Below are 9,847 nucleotides of genomic sequence, written 5' to 3'. Positions count from 1 at the left end.
AAACAGGGTCTCACTGAGTTGCTTAGCACCTTAATTTTGCTGAGGCTGGCTTTTAACTTGCAAGTCTCCTGCCTCAGCCACCCAAGCCACTGGGATTACAGGGGTGTGCAACCATGCCCAGCCAATTCTTCTTTATGGTTGAGTAATATTCCACCGTGTATATATACCACATACCACATTTACCCATTTATCTGTTGAAGGGCACTTAGGTTGGTTGTGAGCTTTAGCTATTATGAATTGAGCTGCTATAAACATTGATGTGGTTGCAACATTATAGTATGCTGATTTTAACTCCTTTGCATATATGCTGAGGAGTGGGATGACTGGGTCAAATGGTGGTTCCATTTCCAAGTTTTTTGAGGAATCTCCATACTGCTTTCTAGAGTGGTTACACCAATTTGCAGTCCCCAGCAATGTATGTGTCTTTTCCCCCACATACTTGCCAACTTTTATTATTTGTATTCTTGATAATTGCCATTCTGTCTGGAGTGAGATGGAATCTCAGTGTGGTTTTAATTTGCATTTCTAAAAGAGGCTTTTAAGTGTTCTCACCATAAAACAGACAATTACAAGTATGTGAGGTGTTTGTATGTTAATTAGCCTGATTTGACAATTCCACAGTGTACCATGTGTTGAGACATTTCCTTATACCCCATAAATATATAGTTATCATTTGTCAGTTGAAATGCAAAATTAATTATCAGCCAGTGAATAAATACATAAAAAGATTTGGTATTTTGTTGAAGCTATACTATTATCATCAACTTAAAAATTCGAATTTTCTATTTGGTTTATCATTTGGGCTTTTATTAAACTTTGATAAAGAATGTTTTCAAAAAGAAAAGATCTTGTATCCAAAAACATGCAGAAGAAAGTTGCTCTTATGCAATGCATTCAGCACTTTATTCAGTGATCCTCTAGGATATCATCCTTTTACTATGTTCTTTTTCTTTTTTTGGTACTGTGGATTTAACCTAGGGCGCTAAATCACTAAGCCCCATCTCCATCTCCTTTTTATTTTTGAGGCAGAGTCTCACTAACCTCGCTAAATTGTTGAGGCTGGCCTCAAACTTGTGATCTTACTGCAGCCTCCCAGTGTCTGGGATTAGAGGCCTGCGCCACCAAACCGGCTTATCATGTTCTTTATAATGCACTATATATGGTCTGGTGGCGACAGGGAATTTTGTTCTTTCATCAGAAGAAAGTATTTGAACTCTGCTAGATCAGGGCTTCCTCAAATATTACAAATAAAGCAATGCCATCTAAATTTCCAAACTTCACATCAAGAAGAATACATTGTAAAACTTCCAAGATTTCAAGGAATCAAGGCTGCCATGCATGTATTCCTTCAGCAGTTATTAACCACGTTCCTAAGTACCTGGTCCTGTTAGGAAAGTGAAAAGACATTGTCCCACTCCTGACAGTGAGAAAGGCACCGAGCTGACCCAACAGTGCAGAGATGAGGGTGCCAAAGAAACAGCAGAGTCGGTGTGAGGAGTAGGACACAAAGCAACACAAGTTTCTGCTCTGGGAAAATGCTGGAAGGCTGTAGTGTACTAAGGCAGGGAGAGTCTCAGGAAAGTAGGGAGGTAACGCGCCTGCCAGGGCTAGGCACCCCCGAGGCAAGCTATGCGCACTCAAAGGCAGGAAGGTGTCCCACGGGAAAAGGTGCGAGCGGCGAGGCTGGGTGCCCCGGGGATCTCCGTGACCCAAGTTCGCAGCGCGGCCAGCAGCGAAGCCTCTGCCCCACGGGAGCTGTGAGCGCCACAAGCTCGATGATGGCGCGGGGACTGGAAGGACCGTCTCTAGAGGGGTGGTCGCTGGGGGCTGGGAGAAAGTCGGGAACCAGCTGCGTCTCCAGGAGGGAGAGGAACTGGGGGCTTTGCCGGAGAGGGAGTCTGTGAAGACACTGCTGAGGTAAAATTTAAAAGGATGACCCGCCAGGAAGAGTCGCACTGTGTCTTGACGCTCCATATCGCAGACGCTGGCAAAATTACCGAAAAATAATCCCAAGTCACTACCTATGTGGAGGCTTTTAAAGTTAATTACGATCACGTTGAATTTTGGGAACATGAGATTAGGACATGGAACCACCCCCTAGGCTTCACGGGCGGCGTGGGCAACTTCGCCCCGTGGCATTACAATCTCCCCAATGGCTGTATTTTGGGGCAACGGAGCTGGATGGAAACTCAGTCCGCCGCCAGAAACGGGCAAACACTTTTCAATATCAGGTTACGGTAGGCGTGCAGTTGCCGCGCAAACCTCCTCACTTCCAGTCAGTCCTTCAAGAGCTTCTTTCATTGTCCTCCACAACGTATCTCGTAAGGCGGTCAAAGCAGGGACAAGGTCCACGCGCGGCGCATGCGCACAACGCGCGGCGTGGGCGGAGGGCGGGACGGGAAGGATGTTTCCCAGAAGCCTCCGCCATCCGCGCTGCCCTTCCTCCTGCTCACAAGCCGCGCGACGTGACTCCGCCTAGCACGTTCCTCCGTCGCAAACGGTGGTTTGTCAGCGCCCCCCTGCGATCCCGTTGAGCATTGCGGACGTGCCCGTAGGGCCCGAGCGAGCTTGAGTGTGGCAGGTCCATCCGCTGGCGTCGTCACCGTAGCGCGCCGACTTGTGGCAGCGCGGCCCAGCAGAGTGGAGAGAGGGAGGGGGGAGGCGCGTGAGGCCGGGAGGGGAGGGAGGCCAGACTAGGCTGGGGGAAGGGGAGCAGCGGTGGCGCAAGCCGCGCGAAGCAGCGCAGCCCGGGTCCGCTCCCTGCCTAGTCGCCGGCTCCCGACCCGACCAACCGAGCCGGCGCCCCAACACTCCCGGAACACCTCAGAGTAGACGGAAGGGAACTTAGCGGCGGAGTGACGGAGATCTAGCTTCCTGCGGTGGGGTCGCCGCCACCGCCGCCGCTGCTTTGAACAAGCGCTTCGACCTCGGCCTGAGGTAAAGGGCCGACCCCGGGGGATGGATGGGCTTGGGTAGCTCCTGGGTTAGGCGGGAGCGGGGGGCCGGCGCCTAGCGGAGAAACGGGCCAGGGAGACGGGAGAGCGGACAAAGTTTCGAAATCTTTCCCGGCCCAGGCGGCGTCCTGTGCTTGAAGGAAAGTTGGAGCTGCCCCTCCAGGCTGGGGAAGCTGCACCGGGTAGAGCCCTTTTATCTTGTCGCTTCACGGCTAGGGAGGCCCTGCTCCGGCTGCCGCCGCCTCACTGTCTGCACCCCGTCCCATTTCCTCCTTGTGGCCTACGCGCCTCTGCTGCCTGAGCTGGCAAAGCTTGTCCCCGCCCGCGTGCGGGGCCTTACTGGTGTGTGGGGGGCCGAATGGAGGGAAGGGGCTCTACGCTAGGACCGCCACAGACACCCCCTCCCTGCGGTGGCAACGTGTCCTGCTGAGCTTCCGGGAGCTCCGGATCCCCGAGTCTGTTTTACGAGGGAGATTTCGCTTTTGTCGCCAGCGTCCAAGCCAGCTTGTGAAACCAAACTTTACTGCGCGGTGACCTCTCGAGTGCGCGAATGGGGGAAGAGCTGAGGCTTCTAAACATCATCAGCCTTTACCCCTTGTCCTGAACTTAAAACTGTTTCCCCCGCCCCCCTCGCCTCATATTTTAAACCTGCTCTCTGGATGACAACTAATTGAAGGGAGAGAAGATCTGAACTAAGGTTAATGTGTCGCTCATGCTTAGACCTAGGAATTTTGAGCCGTTTAAGAGATTTCTTAGAGATGTTTGGCCGTCTTGCCACCTACACATATTTTGAAAAATAGTTTTAAAAGACACGTGATTTAGAGTACCTGATTACAAGTACTCTTGATTCACAGATTAAAATGTTGAATTTTAAAATATCCCCAGTATACTTTTGTACTATTAATAGTGCCTATGAGATGTGTTTCGTTCACTTTAGATTACATTTTGATGTCCTGACTTACATTGCTGTCCCTACTAACAGTGAACTAAGTAAGATATTTAAGGAAAGCTGATGAACATATTTTTAACATAAAGCTTTGACTAGTAGATTCTGATCTAAAATTTCTCTCATTTGGGGAATTTCCTCTGAATTTTGGGAAAAGCATATTAATAAATGCATTTTCTTGTTTTAAAAGTTAACTCATGAGTATGCTTCACCAGCAGATTATTGAAGACTTAAAAAACTCCTTAAAAAACTTCAGTTTTGTATTTTATTCTTAATTGTATTAAAATTTTAATGTGTAATCAAGTTTTTTTTTCCAGACTTTCCCTTTTTCCTGCTTCTTTGGCATTTGATTTAATCATTTTACTATTTCGTTATTTATTAAAGCTGATAGGGAAAAGTTTGTAGGCCTTTTTATGTGATTGTGGTTTTAACTGAGAGGAGAAATGGAAATTTGAAACTCTTTGGATTTCTCTGTTGATATCATTCTATTAAAGATAATTTGAATTTATTTATATGGTGTCTATGCAGTTGAATTTTTAAAAGATTAGCAATTCTTATTGTAGCTGCACTTTAGAAATAATTTTTTTTTTTGGTGCTTGTAAATATATTAACAGTCTTTCAGTTTCACACTTATCTGAGAATTTTGAATACATTTTAAGATTTCAGTGGTGTAAAATTTGTTTAGAGTAATTATACCCAGGTTATTAAGATGTTCTTTAGGGAATGGGGCTATAGCTCAGTGCTTGCCTGGCATGTGTGAGGGTTGGGTTTGATCCTCAGCACCATATTAAAAAAATAAATTAACAAAATAAAGGCATGCTGTCCATTTTCAATTACAAAAGAAATTTTTTTAAAAAAAGATGTTCTTTAGTATGTCAGAGGGGAAGAACACTATAAAAGACATTGTAAAATTGTTCTGAAATAGACTGCTTACAGACGTGTCATGGAGAAAATTTTAATGAGAATTTTCCCTCTGTAATATCTTCATGTGGTAAAATGAAATTTACAGGTTAGGATTGAGACTTTAGGGGTTGCTCAACTTCCCCATCTTCTTTTGAGCATTAACCAGAGATACACAATTTTCTTGAAAACATGTGTTGTTAATCAGCAAATATAGGATGAATCAAGTGCAGTTACATGATGCTGTTGATTAATCATCAATAGTATATTTAGTAATAAGAACTTGCAGTGTTATACTACCCACCAACTTAGTACTGAACTTTTTAGGTACATCAATGAGAAGTAGTTGTGAAACCTTAATTTAAAAGGGTGACAGGCATAAAAGTAATACAGTTAGCCATACAATAATTCTTATTTTAACTTCCTTTTAGCATCTGTTCCTATCTTTTGGTGATGTAAAGTGGATCTTCACTTCCTTTGCCCAGTGAAATAAAGAAACTTAAAACCCCAATTTTTTTTTATTCCTTTTTCCACAGTAATAACTCTACTAATTCAGAACTTTTAAGGCCACAGTAAGGACTATGGATTTTACTATGACTGAGAAGAAAAGCTATTTGAGAAGAGACAAGATCTCACATATTTTATCAGGATCACTTAACAGTGTTAAAACTTTAGGTCAGCAAAGGTCATAGTGGTTTTTTAGGAAGTTATTTTGCAAATGAGAAATGGTGGTGGTGGCAGTGGTGGCGTTTTTACATTTTACATTGAATTTTTATACACCATAACAAAAAAATACAATGAATAGGTAAGTCTTGGGAACAGCTACAGAATGATACTGAACATTTTAACTCTGGGCTATACTCAGTACTAACAGTTATTTTTCAGATGGTATGTATTGAAAAGGAGAGGCAGCAAGATTGGATTAATCGCTGAAAGATTAGTTAGGAGGCTTTTGAAAATAGTCTGGGAGAGTCGAAGGTGCATGATTTGGGATGAGGATTGTGGGTGGGATTTAAGATTATTAGGTCTCAGTTGAAAGACAGGATACACAAGAGAGAAATTTCAAAGATTACTCCTGGGTTGTATAGTGGTACCAGATAAGGATGAAAGTTTTTTTTGGTTTTGACTGGATTTGACAAAGTGCCTTTGGACCTTCAAATGGAAATTCTGTACTTTTTTTTTTTTTTGTGGTGCTGGGGATAGAACCCAGGTCCTCATATATGCTAAGGCGAACACTCTACCACTGAGCTACATCCCAAGTCTTAAAAATGGAAATGCTGTAGGCAGTTAGATATATGGATATATAGTTGAGAGGAGGGGTGTGGGCTGGGAATAGAAAATTGGAATTACCTGTGTAAGTACTTGCAATTATGGGTGAAATTGCCTAAGGGAGGAACTATAACCTGGGGGATAAAAGAGAGAGAGAGGGAGAGGTATCCTAGAATGGAACCATGGTGGCCTCAAATTTAAAAAGTGCACTGAAGGCTGGGGTTGTGGTTCAGTGGCAGAGCACTCTCATGTGTGAAGCACTGGGTTTGATCCTTAGCACCGCATATAAATAAATAAATAAAGGTCTATCAAAAACTAAGAAAATATTAAAAAAAAAAAAGTGCACTGGAAGTGAGTTCCTAAAGAATACTATGAAGGTCAGAGAAGTAGGAAGTGTGTTGTAGAAGCCAAAGGAAGAGAGTATTTCAAGGGGAATGTGGTTGGTAGTGTCACGTGTTGGTGAGAGTTGAATAAAGTAAGGGCTGAACACTTTTTCATTGGATTTAACAACATGGAACTCATTGGCTTTTTGAACAATCAGGATAGGAAGCTGCTTATTTTCAAACTGGTACTCCTGTAATTTCTTAAATAGTTCTAAAAGTGCTGAGATAAAAGTTTAAGAAATTATCTGCCCATATAACAGAAAAGAGCCAATGTTATAAATATATACTATGTATCGGCCACTCTATTGTAGACACTTTACATAAATTTTATTTGATCTTTTTATTAGCTTTGTGTAATTAGATGTATTAGTCTGTTTTGCAGAATGTATCTAAAACTCAAGAGAGTTTAAATGCTTTCATGTTACTGCACTTGCTAAGTCTCTCTGTATAGGTCCATCTAACTGCCTTAGTTGGTCTCCCTGCCTCTACATCATTGCTGTCCAGTAGACATTTCTGTGATGATACAAATGCTCTGTATCTGTAGTGACCAATACAGTAGCTATAGCAATGTGGCTAGGAGCACTTGAAATGTGACCATTGCAACTGGGGAACTGAATAATGGTTACCTTTTGGAGGGTACAGTTATAGATCAAAGGCCATTGACAATCTCATAAACAATAAAGCACAGTCTTAAAGTGAAAACATGTTTTTCATTTGAAACAAGTACTAATTTGGTTACATGCTAGTTTTAGGCACTGTAACTGAATTTTGTAGGTAACTGTCAAAAACAATATCAAACTTTAATACAGTTGAAGTAACTTTTTTCCTCCAAACCATTGGAGATTAAGTTGCAGATGCAGTCTTATCTCCTCAAAAAAAACAAGGACAAGGACTTTCTATTATATAACAATAATATAACCATCAAAACCGGAAATAAATCTAATTATATTGCTACCATCTAACTTCAGACTTCATTCAACTTTTGCTAGTTTCTACAGTAATTTTCTTTTGTAACAAAAGAATTCAGTTCAGAATTCTGTGTTGCATTAATTGTAAATTTTTTAAAATTTTTTTATTGTTTTGGTACCTGGGATTGAGCCCAGGGGTACTTTACCAGATAGTTACATCCCCAGTCCTTTTTAAAAAGTTTTTTATTTTGAGATAGGGTCTTGCTACATTGCTGAGACTGGCCTGGAATTTGTGATCCCCTTGCCTCTGCCTCCCAGGTTGCTGGGATTGTAGGTGTGTGCCACTGCACCTGGCTTTAATGGTAACAATTTTTTAGACTCCTCTAACAACCCCTCAGTTTTACCTTGACTTTCATGATCTTGATACTTTTTAAGGATTACAAGTCAGTTTTGTTGTAAAATATCTCTTAATTTGGGTTTGTCTGATAGTTAGATTCAGATTGTGTTCTTGTGGCACTAGTGATTTATTGTTGTTCTCTTTTTATCCTGTCAGCATACAATTTATTTGTCCCATTACAGGTGATGTGCATGCACTTTGATAATGGGGATTAAGATGAGGCCTTACAAGCTTTCTCACTGTAGAGGGATGATTTTTCTTTTAGTAATTAATATATATTTTGAGGGAAAGTATTTTAAATTTGTTAAAATAGCTCATTCCTTATGAAAATTGCTGTTTATATATTCTCAAATTGTCTCAGCATTGGTCACTGAAAGCCCTTCAGGCTAGTTTGTGTTTTTTCTTTTCATTTGCTTTGAGTACTTCCTTACTTTTTGACAAAAGAAAATGTTCCAGCCTATACAATCTGTACTTTTCCTGCCACAGCCTTGGAATCATCTATTACTCCAAGAAGTGGTTTCTTTTAGTGTAGAAAGACATTTAGGAACCAAAATTCAGACACTGGTACAAACTCATGTGTAGAAAACCATGAGTTTGTACCAGTTTCAGTCCACAGGTTTGTATTAGTTTTCTCCCTTTACAAATTTATAACTTCCTTCTCTTATATGAAGAAACCTGGCTCCCATCATCCTTACTATATTAACTTATCTCATCCCTTGTATATAGCCAGTTTCCCATTCTCATGGACATTGCTGCTCTCCTGCCTCTATGTTATATAACTTTTTGACTCTACTTAGGTTCTAATCACCCTCAGTCTCCAATGCATTTCTAACTCTACAGTTCTCAGATACTTCATGCCGAGGATCTTACTGTACTGATTAAGCTCCAGTACTTCACTTTGGGCTCCATCACTATCTCTAATATGGACAGCTTGCTCATTGGTTTGGGCAGTACCTCAGCCAGAATAGAAGTATACAGACATGTTCTTTTAAAGATTATACTTATTCTTTTTTTTTTTTTTTGGTAAAATATTGTTATACCATAGATTTTTGTGTTCAAATATGTTCTCAACTGTTTAATTTAAACCCTCTGAAGACTTACATCTGTATTTGGGATAAGACAAAATTAATTTTTCTTTGTTTTTTTTTTTTTATAAATGAAAGTAGGTTCATATGTTACATGTTTTTATGCATCTTGCTTTTGTCACTCAATAATGCCTCATTTGAAAATTCTCCAAGTCATCTAGTAGAACTCTACTTACAATTAATGCTGGTATTTTTAAAAAGCTATTTTCCTATTTAGGGGCTTTTTGTTGTTGTTGTTTTGGGAAAAGAAAGGATTCTTCATAGACTTTTCACATTACATAGCAAATGCTATATACACAGAGAATATGACTGAGTGGCATCTGATAGATGAACAAATGTTAAGTGAGTGAAACCAAACACAAAATACAATTTCATGCAGATTCTAACTGTCCATGTGTGTATGACCTTATTATCCTGAACATCAAGATGTTATTTTTTTTATTAGTTGTTGATGGACCTTTATTTTATTTATTTACATGTGGTACTGAGAATCTGAACCCAGTGCCTCACACATGCTAGGCAAATACTTCTACCACTGAGCCACAACCCCAGCCTGAGATGTAATTTCTTAAATGAGAACATCAACATCTATTTTTTTTTTATTTGTTGTTTTTAGATATACATGAGAGTAGGGTGTATTTTGACATATTATACACACATGGGGTACAACCCATTACAGTTTTGATTCTATTCTTGTAGTTGAACATGATGTGGAGTTACATTGGTCATGTGTTCATATATGAGCATAGGAAAGTTATGTCCAATTTATTCTACTGTATTTCCTATTCCCATCCCCCGCCCTCCCCTTCATTCCCCTGAACAAGATTAATTTCCTTTTTCCCCTTTTCCCCTGATATTATCAAGTTCTAAGTCTTATATACACACAAACCCCCCCACACAAGTTTTTTGGTACCAGGGATTGAACCCAGGAGCACTTAACCACTGAGTCACATCCCCAGCCCTTTTTTATTTTGATATAAGGTCTCGCTAACTTGCTTATTTAGG

The 9,847-nt window shown here is 40.8% G+C and overlaps 1 protein-coding gene across 3 annotated transcripts in view; it reads left to right on the top strand.

Moving 5' to 3' along the window:
- The first annotated feature begins 2,707 nt into the window (after positions 1 to 2,707).
- The window catches only part of Scaf11 (SR-related CTD associated factor 11), an 83,775-nt gene continuing 76,635 nt past the window's right edge, over positions 2,708 to 9,847 (top strand). For all 3 annotated transcript variants that reach the window (XM_076854351.1, XM_076854352.1, XM_076854350.1), the window contains exon 1: positions 2,708 to 2,937. The gene's annotated coding sequence lies outside the window, so the exon portion shown is untranslated. The remainder of the gene's footprint in view (positions 2,938 to 9,847) is intronic.

This window comes from Callospermophilus lateralis, chromosome 4 (assembly GCF_048772815.1).
Source record: "Callospermophilus lateralis isolate mCalLat2 chromosome 4, mCalLat2.hap1, whole genome shotgun sequence".
Classification (NCBI taxonomy): domain Eukaryota; kingdom Metazoa; phylum Chordata; class Mammalia; order Rodentia; family Sciuridae; genus Callospermophilus; species Callospermophilus lateralis.
This window is presented reverse-complemented; position numbering and strand designations above follow the sequence as displayed.